General features: G+C 36.1%; 1 pseudogene; it reads right to left on the bottom strand.

Annotated features, from left to right (window-relative positions):
• The window catches only part of LOC125778413 (uncharacterized), a 21,798-nt pseudogene extending 3,330 nt beyond the window's left edge, over positions 1 to 18,468 (bottom strand).

The raw sequence follows: 18,468 nt of genomic DNA, 5'->3' as shown, positions 1-18,468 counted from the left end.
ATAATGAAGAAAAATTTTCATATACTGGTTCTATAGAAATAAGGTTAGACGTTTGAAAAATCGATTTTTTATTTCATAAATTATTAGCAAAAATATAGAAAATATTATTTAAAAAATTTCAAACGAAATTCAAGACTTGTTCCAATATTGTAAGTGATTAAAGTGAGTAGCTATCTTACAGGTACTTTGGTGCTTCGAATAAATAGAACCCATATAACTAACAGGCCTTCTGTATCTGGAGGTACTTCCCTGGTTTTAATCCTTACAGGTTGTAAGGGTATGAAATGTTCGGTTATACCCAAACTTAGCTCATCCTTACTAGTTAATTTTCCGTTTCAGTAATAGATGCGTTCATTTATATTCACCGCCACTGTAGCACATTTGCTTCAAAGTGTCATTCCTATTTCGACCTGTGATGCTTGCCCTGCGAAAGCTTCGAGTGTATAATTTTGTAATTGAAATAAGTACCGCACGCCTAGCATAGATCACTCATGCACATACACACATACATATATATGTATATACAATGTATATATACATACATGCCTGCATTGTACATTTTATACAAAATATGTTTATCTTTATGATCTGATTTATTAGCGCGTTTCTGGGTAATTTCGACTTTATTGCTGTATTCGTGCACTGTGCAGTTCTAAATATATATATGTATATGTATATATTATATATGTATATTAGATCTGGCTGCTCAGTACAAAGACTTGATTCAGATTTAATTTACATGCCGAAATTATTTGTTGTGGTCAGCGGCTCATCAAGGCGGTAACAATAAATTGAGCTATTTGCTGGCGGTTGAAAGCGATGCGCGCGCGTGTGTGTGTATGTGTTTGTTGTTGACAGCGGATGACAGCCGGTGGCGGCCCATGACATTGAATAGATGCGCTAATGAATGCCCACCAAGATAAATGCCGCGGCTGTTGACAAAGAAAGGCCGATTGCAGCTTTATACACATTTATATGTATGTGTGTGTGTGAGTGTGTATATATTTCATTTGTTGTGATAATTTAAATGCGCAAGCAATTAAATAATTGCTTGGCTAATTCTGACAACTTTAACCCTTAGTTGTTTGGTTGGTGGGTGCATGAACAATTTGGATTTGGAAAATAGAAAATTGGAATTTTGGTATTTTTACTATTAAATAAATACAACAAAAAAAAATTTACTACTTAGAAAATTAGTTGAAATTCATAAAAAGATATTATTTGCCTCTAAGTGCCTTTTGTCGGTTTGTAAAGACAACTGAGTCTGAGGAGAAATATTTTTTTATAATTTAATATGAGAAATAATCTAAAATTTTTTTAAATTTTTCATATAATTTGGCAAATTTTGGTTTCTGTTAGATGTAATCTCTTTATTCTTCGAATGCTTAATTTGAAAACTGAATAGTATTCCAAGAAGCAGAAAGTATCGAATTCATCAAATTTCCAAACTATAATTTAATCTACTTTATCATCTGTCACTGAATATTTTTCGCTTTCATTCACATATGACATGTCTTTTAAACCCACTAACCATTCTATAGGTTACTGTTACTTTGTAATAAAGTTTTTCATACAAGAATTTGATTTTGATCATTCAGTTTGTATGGCAGATATGCTATGAGTACAGTGGTCCAATAACGACGATTCCGACAAACGAGCAGAATCTTAGGGAAAAATAATATCTCTAAAAACTGGCACCGTCATGACTAAATCGCCTCAGCTCGTCAGGCTGATCATTTATATATGTATGTGTATTTTTATAAACTCCAATGATTCCATCCGGGTGCTACAAGCTTCGTGCTCAGGTAATAATTCTACTAATAGCTTGACTCTGACCGCCTAGCCTATAACGGATGATCCAAGTAGAGTATGGTCAACTTAATCGGCCTACTGTGCTTACTATTCGCAACATTATCACCCATCGTGTGACCCAGCATTCATTATTGGATAATATTCGACCGAATAGACCTCGTCGTTTCGCTCTATGGGCCCTTGAAAAGTTCCGATGTTTTCGAGATAAATTTCGTTCAGCGATGAGGCTTATTTCTGGCTCAAGGGGTATGTAAACAAGCAAAATTGGCGCATTTGGGCTGGTCGATTGGCTACCAGGATCATTTGATATCACACCTTCAGACGTTTTGCTGTGGGGATATGTAAATTCTAAAGTCCAATTTATTTTAGTCTTTTCTTAAGTGTTGATCTTCTATTTTATAAATCTCTCTTTTATATAAAAAAAAATCTCCACTCTCGCGTTGCCAACCGACATCTGTGCCGCCTTAATTAAATCTATTTATTACGTTTTCGGCCGAACTACATTTGCAGTTATGTTGACAGCAATGTCAATTACCCTATGACAGTTGGGCAACTAATTTGATTACTTTTCAACTGTATACAAATGTGTTGCAAATCATTGTGGTTGAATGGAGTTGAGCAGAAATCGAAATTTATTTAATAGCGTTCAAAAGTGATGACAGAGTATAAATGTATGATTAAGAGGAGATGTGAGTTGCTGGAATTAGTTTGCGTTGATGGATGTATGAAATATGTATGTATGTAATAAATATGAGATTTTTTTCGATATTTCAGTAGAAAACAATTTTTTGTTTGAGTTTCTATGCACCCTATATTTTATATGGACATATTTAAGTGTAACAACGTTATTTTACTAAAAACTCAAATCAATTTGTCACAAAATTATTTTACAAGTAAGTAAATTCCAATGAAAGTTGCCATATTAAATTAATTGTATAACAATGTAATGAAATTTAAAACTGCATTTTCATTTGCAGGAGTAGAAAGACATATTACAACAAGAAAAAACAGTAACTTCGGTTGAAAAGCAGCTATAATACCCTACACAAATGACAAATACAAGGCAATTCGTACAAAACTTGATTTTGCTTGGTTAGTTTGTATGGCAGCTATATGCTATAGTTGTCCGATTTGGACAATTTCTTCAGAGATTATTTCGTTGCTTTGGTGAATAATCGAAAGCTAATTTCGTGACGACATCTCGTCAAATAAAAAAGTTTTTCATACAAGAACTTGATTTTGATCGGTCAGTTTGTATGGCAGCTATATGCTATAGTGGTCTGATCTAAATAATTTCTCCGGATATTATTTCGTGGCCTTGTACAACAATCCATACTAAATTTCGTGAAGATATCTCGTCAAATAAAAAAGTCTTTCATACAAGAACTTGATTTTAATTGGTCAGTTTGTATGACAGCTATAGGCTATAGTGGTCCGATATCGGCGGTTTCGACATACAAGCAGCTCCTTGATGAGAAAAATAACGTGTGCAAAATTTCAGGTGGATATCTTTGAAACTAAGAGACCAATAGCGTCCTCTTTTTCCATTTTCTGAGAAAAATTGCCGTAGTAATGTACATATCGTCACTTAAAATGCAAAACAACGTATATTCAAAAAAATCGAAATTGAGATTTTTATGCTTACGATTCACTACATCCTATTACATGCATATAGCATAAAATTCAGTTCTCGTTGTCAAATATAACCATAATATAACCGAAACATAACCATTTTATAACCAAAACTCAAATTTTGTTTCAATATGAGTGGTTTCTTTTATGCCGTTTTTTCTTCGCCTGTAAACTTAAGAAAAGTGATGTTATGTTATTTTGCATTTTTGGTGACGATATGTACTTTTAATATGACAAAAAAATGACATTTCAGTAATCGTAAGACCCACTCACATTTGAAAAAAATCTGAAATTTTGACTTGAGGGTTTTTGATTCAAAAATAAGCATTTTTTGTGATACTAGATCCCATCAATTTTTTTCCCTTAATGTTTGTAAATTTATAATAATTCGTTTCTCTCAGCTTTTACTATGACGTTTTTAGTTTTAAAAAATTATTTCGTCTGGCCTATGAAAACCCTCCAACGATTATTTCTGTGCATTACAAACTCCGTGGCAAACTTATTACGAGTATACCCTATTCAGGGTATAAATATTAATCTATGTATGTTTACGCATAATTTAATGTAGCAACTTATTTGAAATATTTGTGAAACTTCTCTGGCATCCATGGCATGCAAATTGGCAGCATGATAAATCAAATATTTCAAATATTTGCTTTATTCGGAGACATTTTAAGGCTTCGCCAATAGAAAGAGAGAAAGCAGGAGAGAGAGTGGGCTGGTGTTAAATTGCAAGAAAATTTATCATTTAGACTAAAAGCCAGAGTATTTAGGTGAATATATATATATATACAAAATTATATATATATATAATTGCATTGATAAGCTTGATAGAGATTCATATGACATTTAGAAGTCATTATAAAGCTATTAAGAGATTAAGAGAGCAAAATTCTGAATTATTTTAGCTTTTAAAGACATAATAAATTCAAAAGGAGTATGGTAAAGTCATATTGCGGAAGTCTATGTTTCATTATTATTTAAATATATATACATATGTGATTGAAATTTATGATACCCAAGTTTTGTTGCGAAATTTAATAATTTTAGTTTTTATAGAGAGGAAACTAGTACTTTAAGCCGCCTCGGTGGTTGAGAAAGAAATAATAAAAGGATCGAAAAATATTTCCTGAAAGATTTTAAGAAAAAATAATATATTTTTGTTCCACTTGTATACTCATTATTTTCATAAATTTTTATATTTTCCATAAAGCAGCTTCGCCTCAACCATCCTTCTCACCTTAAATGATTAGCGCATCCGGCCTTAAAGCAAAACGCTTTAACTTCATTATCGCTGAAGAGAAAGAGTTGCAAAGACAAAGCAAAGTTCCCCGCAAATGAGGCTAATGCAATTTTCATTTCCCAACTTGGAAAATCAGATTTTACACAAAGAATTTTCAGGTAAAACATTCGCATTGAAATTCCTCACAAATAGAGAAGCATGGAATTTTTTCCTCAGGTACAGTGTGGCTTGCGGCGTATGACAATTGTTGCGGGGATTTAATATTACAACGTGTATGTATGTATATAATTTGTGCAGCATCGCTGCCGGGGACGTTTGTAGATAGAAATTTTCCATGCAACAAAAATTTTACGTGATTTAAAAACTAGTTCGTTTGTAACTAGTCGGTAACTAGTTTACATAAAAGTGTAGATACTAACTTTTTTATTGAACAAAAAAGTTTTCATGATTTAAAAGCTAGTTTGTTTGAAACTAGTCGGTAACTAGTTTACACAAAAGTGTATTAATTGCTCTTTATTTATTGTAATAAAGTTAGTATAGACTTTTTTTTATTAAACAAAAACGTTTTCGTGATTTAAAAACGAGGCCGCTTGTAACTAATCGGTAACTGGTAAACATAGAAGTGCATTTACTGTTTTTTTTCCGAAGTTGGTATCGACTTTTTTCAGAGAAGTTTGGTTTATTTTTCCTGAAGATATACCTTCTTCTTTTCTCACCTTTAGGAGGATAAAATGTTAACATACAATTTTGTAATTTAAAGCATCTTTTAACACGAGAAAACATATATTTAGTATAGGATCTGTTTGAAAATATTATTGCTCATAAATATTAAATTTTATATATTAGAGACTTAGTAATGCTGAGATGTTTACTTCATAGCCTCCAAGCGTGATCTCGTCTACCATTAGAAATGAAGCTTTGCACTGCGACCAATATATGCGACCTCTCTTATATAAAATATGGTCACAAAGGTCCAACATTCCGAACAATTCCAGGAGCGTGCTTGGAGCGACTAAGGTGATGTGATCCCTGTCCACGGAGATGGAACATGGTATCTTGAACCCGCTTCTGCAAATTGCTGCGCAATCCAGAACCAGGTGGGCCAGTCGTGTGTCTTCACCTAGGGCCTTCATTTGTTGAGACGTCCTTATCTTCCCTTTGTTGAAACCCTCTGCCGCCTTGAGCAGCATGGTACATTACGCTACCTGTTTGATCACTATATGCAGCGATGAGACCTCGAGCATGACTGTAAGTACTGCGATTGGGCAAGTGCGCATTGCTCCTGAAGCAGATAGAAAGATGCCCATGGTATACAACCATCTTTTAATACATGCCTTTTAGCCCCAGGATCTGCAGGCTAAGCGTCTGTATATCTTGGTAACAAAGCTAAAAAACTTAATGAATTAATCCTTTGAGAACTTTGTTACAATACTAGATTCTTGTAAACTAGTCACAGGCGGCCTAGTTTGAAACCTGTCCACATATCTTCAACACAAACAGCCCAGAGAACCAACATAAATATTTTCCCATACATCAACCAAAGAGGGGGCCGCATAATGTGCAGTAGCAGAATAATGAATGTCAGTAGTAATGGGAATTTTTCAAAAATATGTCTGTGAGTCATTCTTCATTTGCGTTGCAAATATTTTGTATTGTACTTACAAGTGAACATTTCGCACACACTGTGCGGCAAGCACAGATGGTTGGTATAATTGTGACAACGGTGTTGGCGGGTTGACTGCACAGACCGAAGAATTGTCGCACAGGTAAAGCAATTAAGGCAATGACATGCAAGCGGCGAAAGGACCCAGCTATATACATACATATGTACATACATAAATACCGCTATTAAGATCTGCATGTAATTATAGTTATGTGACACATGCAACGCTTCACACAAATACAACTGATAAAAGTAAGGCAAGTTGATACCCCGTAACCCTCTCAATGTGCAGCTTTAATCGCAAGCCAAACCAACTCTTCACCACCGCCCGGAGGTGTACCCCCGTACTACACGCACAAATGAAAAAAGATTTATTCGAGTCAGCGTCAGCTTGAGCGACTTTTATGCGACGCTGTTGCATGCCAAACCATTGCCTGTACCCGCATTTGCTGCAATGTTTGCGTGTCGTGTCGGGCGTTGCATGCCACAAGCAGGTGTCATCCTTCATTTTCATGCATTCCTGAGCTGTAAATTTTCCGGAAAATTTTTGAGTGGCCCGCCTCGTGTGTACCGTAATTGATTGCGAATTCTTTGTACTCACGACGAGGCACAACACGCGAAGAGCAAAAGTGCAACCCCATAAGAAGAAGTGTGACTTGAAAAAGTTTATATTTCTTTCGCGTATTCAAGAAGCGTAAAAGCGTTTTTGCCGCACGTACTTAGGTGCAATTAAAAGCGAGCGAAGATAATTGAAAGCGTATGCCGTGAAAAGTGAGAAATTAAAAATAAATTAGCGAACAGGAATTTGTGAAATTGCTTTGGAATACAAAAGAGTTATTAGTTTCCGATCATAACAAGCTTGATATCGTCAGAGAGTTTGTTTTTAAGGATAACAAGAAAAAACATTAACTTCGGTTGAAGCGAAGCTGGAATCTCTTTTTATAAGTAGACACCGCAAAGGGTCCTTTGCAAAGAGGTGTTGTGTGTCGATCTGCTTTTCACGGGTCTCTTCCAAGATTTGGTACATGGTGAATATCTCGTCAGTTGCTGATTTTTCAGGCCTAAAGCCACACTGGTAAGGTCCAATCTCCTCGATACAACCTTACATTCAATGTTGAGGAGGCTTATCCCAAAGTAGTTGGCGCAGATTGTGGTGACTTCCTTTTTGTGGATTGGGCAGAGCACAAAGGTTTGATTCAATGGCTGGTCCTGGAATCGCAATTAGACGACTCTATGGAATCCTTTGTAAAGCCAAAAAATATATCTCCCATATCCGATCTTATAAGTTGTCAAAGCGCCTTGTGAGTTATACAAATTTGCTTAGGGCTTCAATTTCTATCACCACCAGCTCGGTGGGATATTTTAAAGTGTCAGCTTCCAAATGTTTAAGCCTTGACCTCGCAAATGTGGGACAATCAAGAAGGAAGTGTCGTGGCAGAAACTTCGTTTTTTATCCAAACAATTTCTGCAGCTGGCTTTCGGTAAGATTCTCAACCTTATAACGTGGACGCAGATAGGGCAATGGTCAGTTTAAATACTAACAACCTCTAGTAAGGCCAGCCTAGTACAAAAACCTCACTGGATCTCTTGCGATCGATCTTGGGCCAAAATAATCTTACGACAGTGCTGGTCAAGCTGCTGCAAAGCACTGCCTTGCTATCCAATAGTAGAATACACGAAGAGAGTGGGGCAATGATCCGTTCCCATTCCACTGATAGCGGGGCTAGGAAACTAAGGGAAGCTAAGGGAGGACTTGAGAGCTCCTTAGCTTTATAAAGAACTCAGTGGATCTTTTACGATCTGTGGCCTGGCATTCAAGCCGTTTTCTCTCAGTGCCATGGCGGCATTGAAAACGAAGTTAGACCAGCCTTGAAGGTACAGTTAAAGAGCTCATGCCTGGTATTGCCGCTCTGCTATCAGACTGGTTAGTCATTTCTTTGAAGGAGGAAGCACTCTGGAGCTGTATTTCTATCGCAGAAACGGTAAAATTTGATTCTAATATTTTTTATTAGCCTAAACATAGTAATTTATAAAGGTTGGAACCAAATTGGTGTCAAATTATTAGCAGTCTTCTATTTGTCAAGCGTTAGAGAGTAACGAATCGAACATGCTATACCAGCTGTTCATGAAAGTAAATAGTTTCAATTCACATTGCAGTTTGGTTGGCTTTAACATCCCAAAGACAATCTAGTTTACCGAGACCTAACATATACTCTGGATCTACCAGTAGCCCACCACAAGAGACACAGTGATTGTCACAAGCGATCTCATGAAATGGGCCAGTCAATTGGCCACCTCGGTCGTGCGATTTGACGCCGTCAGACTATTTCCTGTGCGGCTACGTCAAGCCTATGGTCTATGCCAACAAGCCAGCGACGATTGATGAACTTCGTACGAATATCGAACAGCAATATCGGCCGATTTATGCTTGAAACCCGTCGAAAATTGGGTTCAGCGTCCGGACTTCTGCAAACGTGCTCGTGGTGGCCATGCAAAAGAAATCGAGTTCCATACATAACGGCATGAAATGTACCTTCACAGGAATAAAGAATTTCTTTGATATCCCAAAACGTTATTTTTTCAATAAAAAAACTTTTGTAGCACTCTTATCCCGTTATATTTACTATGTATACAATATTGCACAAATTTAGTTATTTTCAAGATCCTCACGTCCGGAAACCATTCTTCTTCCAAGCCAATACAAACATACATACATTTGGCTATAAACATACAAAGAAAAGAATGCGCAATTTGGCATTCAGCACCACAACCGGGCTTCCATGCTTTAAGTGGATCTTGGAAGCCAAAAGCAGCGACCAAGCGGGCAGATTGTCAGCTTACCGCTCTGACGCACCAGCGGTTACCGCGGCAAAAGCTTTTTCCGCCACTTTCTTTCATATATTTTATTTTGATACTTTAATGCCATCCGGAATGATAAATACTTTTATATTTGCGCTGACTTCGCGTTCTGCGACAAATTTGTATGCAAACAAAGGACGACGCTCCCGCAGCCGAATAGCGCAGAAGTGCACAAAAGAAAAGAACGAAAGCGTCGCGGCGAAGATGGGGAGGGGCGAGCATAAAAACCGGAAGTGCAGCACGGCAGCGTGTGTACGAGAGACGCGCGTGGCCGCAGACGTGACATGCGGTGGCGCAACCGGCAAAAGCAAACTATGCTCGAGGAAAAATAAATGGCGCAAATGAACGGAAATGGCAGAAAATCCGCAAAAATGTTTGCACACCTACAGCGTGTTGCATTCTTACTTGGAGAAATCACAATATTTACTAGTAAGCTGATTGCTGCGGCGTTGTGGGTGGAAGAAGTACTATGGTTGTGGAGGCAGAGTGGGCGATGCTGAGAAATTGTACTTTGTTGCATAGTGTATATGTGTGTATAGTATAATGCTCAAGGTTTTCTTGCAATAATCACGGAAATTCGGTCCAAAACAATGTCTAAGTTCCATAGTGTTTACTAAAATAAACATACTCAATAAGGGTACTGTCTAAGAGAATATTAGGGAAGAAATATGAAAGGACTTCACGTGTTTCTTCAATTGGAGATTCCAAGTATATCTCCATCCGGTCTTTTCAACGAAGTAAAGATCTTCTTATTCCTCTGCTTCCCCCGGCGGGTACTACATCGAATATTCTCAGAGCTGGAGTGTTTTCATCCATTTGGGCGACATGACCTAGCCAGCGTAGCCGCTATCTCTTAATTTGCTGAACTATGTCAATGTCGTCGCGTATCTCGTACAGCTCATCGTTCCATCGACTGCGGTATTCGCCGTTGCCGAAGCACAAAAGACCATAAATCTTTCGCAAATCTATCTCTCGAAAAGTTCGTTCTCGAAAAGACCACTCAAAAGATGTTGTCATCGTCCATGCCTCTGTACCATATAGCAGAACGAGGATAATGAGTCACTTGTAGAATTCGGTCTTTGTCCGTCGAGAGAGAATTCAGTCTGAAGTAGCACCTATTGACAAGAGTTATTCCGCTTTCTTGTCGGGGACCAAAGTTCGCCTTGCAGAGTCCATTTAGCCATGCTAGACTCTCCGTTTGTATATATGCGAACTAGTTCCTCAGTTTTTGAGAAATCGCTTTGCAATTTTGTACACAGTTTTTTGTCCTCAAGAAGCTACACATTTGATAGAACCACCGATATCGGATATTGCTGCTAAACAAATAGACCGATGGAAATTAGCATAAAGATCTTTTTATACTCTTTCATACTATAAGAAAGGCACGAGTGGATGGTTTTAGGGCTTCGTTGCAGTCGAAGTTAACTTTGTTACTTTTAAGTCAATTAAATTAACTTAAGCAACCAGGAAGAGATAAAAAGACAGTGAATGCCATCCCACTTGTGAGTATTGCAATATTCGGAAACCCCACAAAATCCTCTTTCAACAATTTTATTAATTTCGAAGCATAAAATACTTTGACACAAAACATTGAAAAGCAGGTTCTACTTTGTGTAACTTTCAAAAAATACTTAAATACAAATTTCTATTTTTTATGAGAAAACTACGAGAAAAACGAGTGAGTAGCTTTAGGTACATACAATATATAAGAGAGGGAAATTTGTTGCCCACAAGTTTTGCAGTAAGTAATACGGAGATATACAAAATTTTGCAACAAAGCAGCGTAGGCCAACAATACAAAAAAGAAAATACAATTAAAACTGAAATGAAAATTATTTTTGGTTGGATTCGTAAGCTTTCCATTCATATTGCATTATTGTGGATGTAAATTGAATTATTGCGCAATGTTTGCTTTATAAATAAAATATTGTGGAAAATAAGTTCTCATATTGTGTAAAAATAGAACATGGGAAAGAAAGTAGAATTTCTGGTGAATAAGAAGTAAATGAGGCAATAAGAGGGTTAAGAGTGAGTGGAGCTTTAATTAAGATGTTATGTGGGGGACTTTTATGAGAAAGAACTCATGTAATCTTTAGCTTGATCAGTGACTGCTTTCTTTTATTCTGTTCTTTGGCTTAAATTTTTCCAGTTTCTTGATAATTAAAGTAAAAAAGTTTGCTGGTTAGTTCTGCTTCATGGAGACTTAAGTTTCATACCAAAAGAGACGACAGTCGACCGAAAAGCCCAAATAGCGGTTCCTGCGTTGTCGTTTTTGGAAATCTGTTTCGGTTTAAACTTCATTTGAAGAGGTTTATAGCATTCTCAATGTTGCTATATCTCAACACTAATGAAGTAAATGCATTTTAGTATCATTTCCCAAAGTTATAGGCACCTAAGTGTCTTCAAAATAGAAGAACTTTCAAATTTGGTCAAAAACTACAAAACAACAGAAGATCCATGCTGACTTTAGGCATTAGTTAGCTCTTTTAGCTTTTAATATGATATAATTTGAGTATTGCTGAAAAAAATTATTATGAAAGAGGCAAAGAAACTTTTTTTAATAAGGGAAATTGGTCTGCTTTAAAGGTTCTACAAGAAAACGAGGCTCAAAATCGTCTCTAAATTCGACAATTTTTGGAATAAGTAATCTTATTGTAACGTTTTAATACATTAGTATCTAATGTACATTTCGAAAAGATTTATAAGTTTTTCTTAGAAAGAAGTCTGCAGAGAACCAGCGAAGGAAGTGTTTGGCAGAAGGAAACCGTAGAAGACGAGAAGCCTTACCTAATTTTTTTATAGCACAGCTGAAGCGAATACTTTCTATAATATTCATAACAACAAAGCTTTCTTATTATTCCAATAGATCCAAAATAAGACCGTGGAGAATCGATTCGACACCATTCGCAGCAACTCGCATTGGCTTATGACGAATTGGCGCAAAAACTGAAGCCGTTCGACCTTCTAAGTGACATCACTGTGATCTATGGGCCCTTGAACAGTTCTAAGAATATCCGACGTTTTCGAGCCAAATTTTGATCAGCGATGATGCCCATTTCTGGATATGTAACAAGCAAAATTGCCGCATTTGGGTCGAAGAGGAACCAGAAGAGATTCAAGAGCTACCAATCATCCAGAAAAAAAACAACGGGCTGATGTGGTTTGAGGCCTGGCAGAAGCAAAGGTCCATATTTCTTCAAAAATGATGTCGGTGAGAATGTAACCGTCAATGGCCATCGTTATCGCGCATTGATAACAGACTATTTGATGTCTGAAATTGAACCTCGTGATCTAGGCAAGAAGATTGTGCAACTTCCAACACATCGCAGCAATCAATGGATTTATTGAGAGAATACTTCGGTGAGCAGATAATTTCACGTTTTAGTCCGGTTGATTGGTTTAATAGAACGTGTGATGTCACACTGTTAGACTTGTTCCTGTGGGGATATGTAAAGTCTAAAGTCTATGCGATCAATCACGCTTCGATTCAGGCTTTGGAGCTAAACAACGATTCATTGAAAATTGGACTCAACGGATGGACCATCTGAGACGTAGCCGCAGCCAACGTTTGAAAGAGACAATCTTCAAAAAATAAATGCCAAAGAATGTTCTTTCGAATAATAATAAACATTTTCCATTAAATTTGAAGTTTCTGTGTCTTTTCTTCAAAAAAAAGTAGGGAACCTGGAAATGGATCACCTTTTATTAAAGATCTCAAGACCGTTTTAAAAATTATAAAATGCAATTATTTATATACATATATTCGATTGAAAATTACTTTAAGGAGACAAACTAGTAAACCCACAATAGATAAACTCATCTACTTACACAGCTGATTGCTTTACTCGCTATCTACAATGTTCCTTGGTTTAAGATAATACCGAAGTACTTCAAAGTATTTGGCAGCCGATCGTAGACTTCGTCATTGGCGAAGATTTGAACTACAAGTACTCGTGGCTTTTAATATTTATTATCGCCACTATAGTTCGTATCTGATGCAGATTAGAAGCGGTTTTATATTTCTTTTCCACTCATCAGTTAACAGATAGTGAATATATACTACAACAGGTCTATACATAATATATTCGAGTATATATGTATACTTCTACGAGGTTCGTTCAAAAGAAGATACATTTGAAAAATGAGAGATTTTTGCTTCCTACTATTTTTTAACAGAAATCGCGCGTAAATACTTTTTCATCGAGCTATTCAAAATCTATTAAGAGCTTTCAAAATAAATCTTCGAATCAAGTATGGTATGTGTGATGCCAGGAGTTCTCTAAGGTATGATTTTTCGATTTCATAAAGGCTTGTAGAGGTCTAAAAGGAAAAGTATCCACCTAGTTGAGAAAACCTAAGGCAGTAACCTTCCTTAAAGACGTTTTCTGTATTTTTGCGAGAATTTTTCTCTTTAAAGCCGTTGATGAAATTATCTTCGAAGTTGTCAAATTACATTTTCGTGTCTGTCAAATTTGAATTTTGTTATTTGACAGCAGCAGAAGTGTTACTACAGAAGCCATCTTCTAAAGAAGTAAAAGTCATTGACTTGTCAAACTCTCCAGGTAGGCACACAATCAATTCAAATTCATTCCAGCGCGTGCCTATGAAATACAAGAGCTTCGACATTTTAATAATGCCAGCGATAAGCTCGATTAATAAAATCATATATATTATATGCAAGTTAGAAACTTATGCAGAAGCTTATAGGGCATTATCATCTAACTTAAGAAAAAGTCAAATTTAGTGAAATAAATCACAATCAATTGCTACTTAAGTAGCTACGCAGACCCTGAACTTGAGGCTGTCAAGTGATAGTGCAGAAAAAACACTTTTCCTGATTAGATGCCGTAGTGTGAAGCTTACGCGAATCAAAAACTTTTTTAAAATCGGATGTGGAAGCTCGTTAGCTTTTTATGCGGTGGCAATGTAATTAAAATTAACTTGCATTTTTAGCTGAGAAATTAGTGGCAGTTACTGCTTAAGTTCTGTGATAAGAGCGATAGAGAGAGTAAGGGAGATATTCAGAGATAGGAAGAGAAAGGAAGGTAGAGCGAAAGACTATGCCTAACAACGTTGCGCTTCCACTTTTACTTAAGTAAACTTCGTACCGTAATTAGCATCGCTCCACCTGAGGCTGTCGCAAAGCGCTCTTCTTTATTAGTGAAACGGCATAACTCATTAATTTCTCTCCAATCGCTTGGCAGCTGCGACTACTTTACGAGCTCATTTCGCAAACAAATCGCAAAGTGCGCACGAAATTCGTTTCAGAGTTGCTTGATAATTAGAATGGCTGGGCAGCAAGTGCGTGAAATATACGCAAAAGTAAATCTTGAGTGAGGTTGTAGACGAATGTAGCGGTGATGGAAGGCTGGCTGAGATGGAAGTGTGGCGGAGATGAAAGTGTGGTTGTGGAGCACGTCGGTATCCTTTTGTGGGTCATTTGGCAAAAACTTGTGCAGCTTTGGGGAATTTGACAGGCAAAGTAAATAATTGAGTTTCATTAAATTTTCATTGAGCGCAACAAAAGCGAAGTTAACCGGAAGTTAAAATGAATAAATTGTGTGCATTTTGTTTTGAACGGTCTCTTTGGTGTTGTGAGCAGGCGAATTTGTCAGCGGAAATTAATGAATTTTTCAGATTTACCGTTATTAAAAGGAAAAGGTTTCTTATAATTGATAAATGTGGATTGTGGGATTGTTGTCATTGAAGAATATTACAATAAAAGGTGGATTAAATCAGCAAATATTTTAAGAGAATCTTTTTTAACAAATATTAAGCTTTTTTTTAACAAATTTTAAGCTTTTCGCAACCAAAATTTGATCGACTCAAGCATTTTGGGAAGCAATTTTCATAAATTATCGGAATTTTCGTTCGATTGTAGTTTATATAAATAACATTGGTTATCTATAGTATGAAGGGAGATATATAGATCATAGAGTCTATAACAAATCATTGAAGTAACTTTCGGGATGTGAAACTTTTGCTAAAAGTCCGCTTCCGACTCTGCCAATATCGCATTACCCTCTTTTCTAAATGCCAAAATTCTTACAGAAAAGGAAAAGAGAGACGGAGCGTGCTAGAATGCGTTTCAGAATTGATTAGACTCGGTTTAATGTCGCTTGAGAGTCGGTGGAATCATCGGTCCATATTTCTTCAAAAATGATGTCGATGAGAACGTAACCGTCAATGGCGATCGTTATCTCGCCATAATAAACGACTATTTTATACCTGAATTTGAGGCTCGTGATCTCTGCGAAATTTTGTTTCAGCAAGGGGACGCCACTTCCCACAGATAAGAGCAATCAATGGATTTAATGAGAGAACACTTTGGTGAGTAAATAATCTAACGTTTTGGGCCGGTCAATTGACCATCAAGTTCATGTGATATCACTTCAGACTTTTTCCTGTGAGGATATATAAAGTCTAAAGTCTATGTGAATAAACCCGCTTCGATTCAGGCCTTGGAGTAAAAGATTATGTGTGTCATTCGCCAGTAACGAGTCGAAAAGCTCGAACGAGTTATCGTAAGTTGGACTCTACGGATGAACCATCTGAAACGTAGCAGCGGCCAACATTTGAAAGAGATAATTTTCAAAATATATATGTATGCCAAAAAAGGTTCTTTCGAATGATAATAACTACTCCCCTTTAAATTTAAAGTTTCTGTCTATTTTCTTAAAAAAAATAGAGACCTCAAAATGGATCGCACTTTATATGAAACGTTAAAGAGAAACCCCCTCTAAAGAGGAGATTTGTGAATTAAGTTTAGAATACCGTTATAATTTGCTTATGTAATATGTAAATGGTATATAACGCGAAAGCAAAAATTTACCCTCATCCGATTTCCCACAAATAACAAAAACTATATATGTATACACAGTTATGCGCTCACTTAATAAAATTATTGATATAAATGCGTCATATTTCACAGAAAACATATAAATAATAGGCGAAAATTGCATCCGTTCGATTGGCGTAAGGAGAATTTCACAAAATTTGCGTAAATTGCTCGCGCTATTCCCGAACACATGTTCGCACACGTCAGCTGTTTCGCACGTCAGTGTGGAGTAAATCATTTTGTGGGACAGGTGTGAAAACTGTGGCATTGGCGCAACTCAAAAATTAAATGCGATCAATTAGAAGTGTTGATGAATCATCTTTTTAACACTTCAGAATCTATTTGTGACACAAATTGTTTTATTGTTTATTTACGAGTAGAAGACACTTCAAAGACTTTTTAGTGAAATTTAATGAGGTTTTTGAGTGAAGATAACAAAAGAAATAACAGTAATAAGAGTTGCCACCTGTTTAAAATTTTAATATGGTCAAATTGATAAACAAATTAATGCCGAAGGGAGAACGAATCGAAGTGAAGTAGCTTGCGCTGGCTTACGGCTGAAAATATATACACGAAGAGTAGCCACCTATTTAATTTTTAGCAAATTAATATTTTGTGCGAGTAATATACATACACTTTAAAGGCTTTTTGTGAAGAAATTTTGTTTAATAAAATTTTCAAGTGAATTACAATAACCAAAAAAATATAGTGTTGCCACATGTTTGATATTTTTAATTAAATATAACTTATAAGTTAATAGAATTATTAAAAAATGAATATCGCACGAAAGTGGTTTAAAAATAATAACAGTTTTAAATATTTTTCAGAAGGGTTGCCACTTATTTCGATTTTTTAATAGCGTTAAATTGAGAAAGGAATAATAACAGAATGACTACTAAACTAAAGTGATTTTTAAAATTGCAGTTTAGAAATTTTTTAGTAGGGTTGCCAGCAGGTTGAATTTTTAGTTTCCACGAATTTATAAAAAAAACAATATATATGTATTAATGATTTGTATTATATGAGGACCAAGAATATATGGTAGATATCCTTAAAATTTAAATATCCTACTCTTTTCCGCTGCTCCTCTTCTTAACTTTGGGAAAATAACAATTTGTTTGAAATTTGAAAAAAAAACAAAAAAAATGTCGCTAAAAAAAATTTATATCTTTAAAGACCATATTAACCAAAAATGCTTTATTTTGGCAAAATTCTTCTGTTGGCCTTCATAATGTTGCCATTTAAAAATTGTATTTTATTTTACTTTCAACTTTTTAGAACGGATTTTAAAGTATACTTGTAAAACACAAACTGCCTTAAGTACACTTATGATCAAATTTGAACCGGACCGGTCCATGTAAACTACGCGCTCAAACCGAAATAATAAATATTACTTTCCAGATCGGTATATCGGTAGTCATCAAAAACTTTCCCTATGCGAATCGTCCAACCACTTCTGTTAATGGCGATTGTCCTGTAGGCATCAGAGGTGGATCCAATCAATCCATTTTGGTTATGTGTTGGGTTTGAAACGTATCAAGTTAGACTCGTACTAAAATAACTAAATGTGCCATACCATTATATGGAGAAGTCCGGGTCAAATTTGATCTTGAGTGTATAATAGGTCTACGAAGTTAAGTAAAAGGGCGAACTATACATTGGTTAGAAAATATTCGAGCTCTCAAAATTACACTACACGGGAGTGTTAAAGAAATTTTGTTCAAAGGATTCATTGTGCTACAAAAATATCATTGAAAACATTTTCATTGCGAAAAATCAATAATGACATGAAAAAGGTTTACTTTCTCTGAATTAAAAAAAAATTTCAACTTCTTACGAAATGATAAATTGTTTCGTTAATTTGCGTAATACTGTTGCACTGTTGAATCATCCTCAGCGTAGCTGATGATACAATTTACATATACATACATATGTACATACATACATAGATAGTAAGTAAATATAAACATTATCTCAAGCACAATTTCACGAAAACAATAAAAAAAAATTAATTTTTTGGAATAATCAAATATTTTTCAAAGATGAGTTTTTCGTGACTTCTTATTGCATCATCTTATAATATTTTGATGTTTTTTTTTAATTTTTCCCCACCCACTTGACTCACCTGTGATCCAGCTCACGCTTGTAGCCATGGTAGGACGGATCGTTTTGTGAGCCAATGTGCTGCGCCAGCTCCTGTTGGCCGGGAACGGAGAGTGTGACTGGGCTTATGCTCGACGCTTGGTCGCCAGCGCTGGCAGGATGCACATTTTTACCGTTAGCCAGCGTAGTTGTCTGAGACGCACTGCCATTTAGGCCGGCTGTGTTCAATGAGGACATTCTTGTTAGCGGTGTTGATGTTGCTGCCGTTGTGGGCAAGGGGTTTTGAATCTCGAAGACGTCTTGCGACAGATCGGGCAT

The sequence above is a fragment of the Bactrocera dorsalis genome, chromosome 4, assembly GCF_023373825.1.
Source record: "Bactrocera dorsalis isolate Fly_Bdor chromosome 4, ASM2337382v1, whole genome shotgun sequence".
Lineage (NCBI taxonomy): Eukaryota > Metazoa > Arthropoda > Insecta > Diptera > Tephritidae > Bactrocera > Bactrocera dorsalis.
This window is presented reverse-complemented; position numbering and strand designations above follow the sequence as displayed.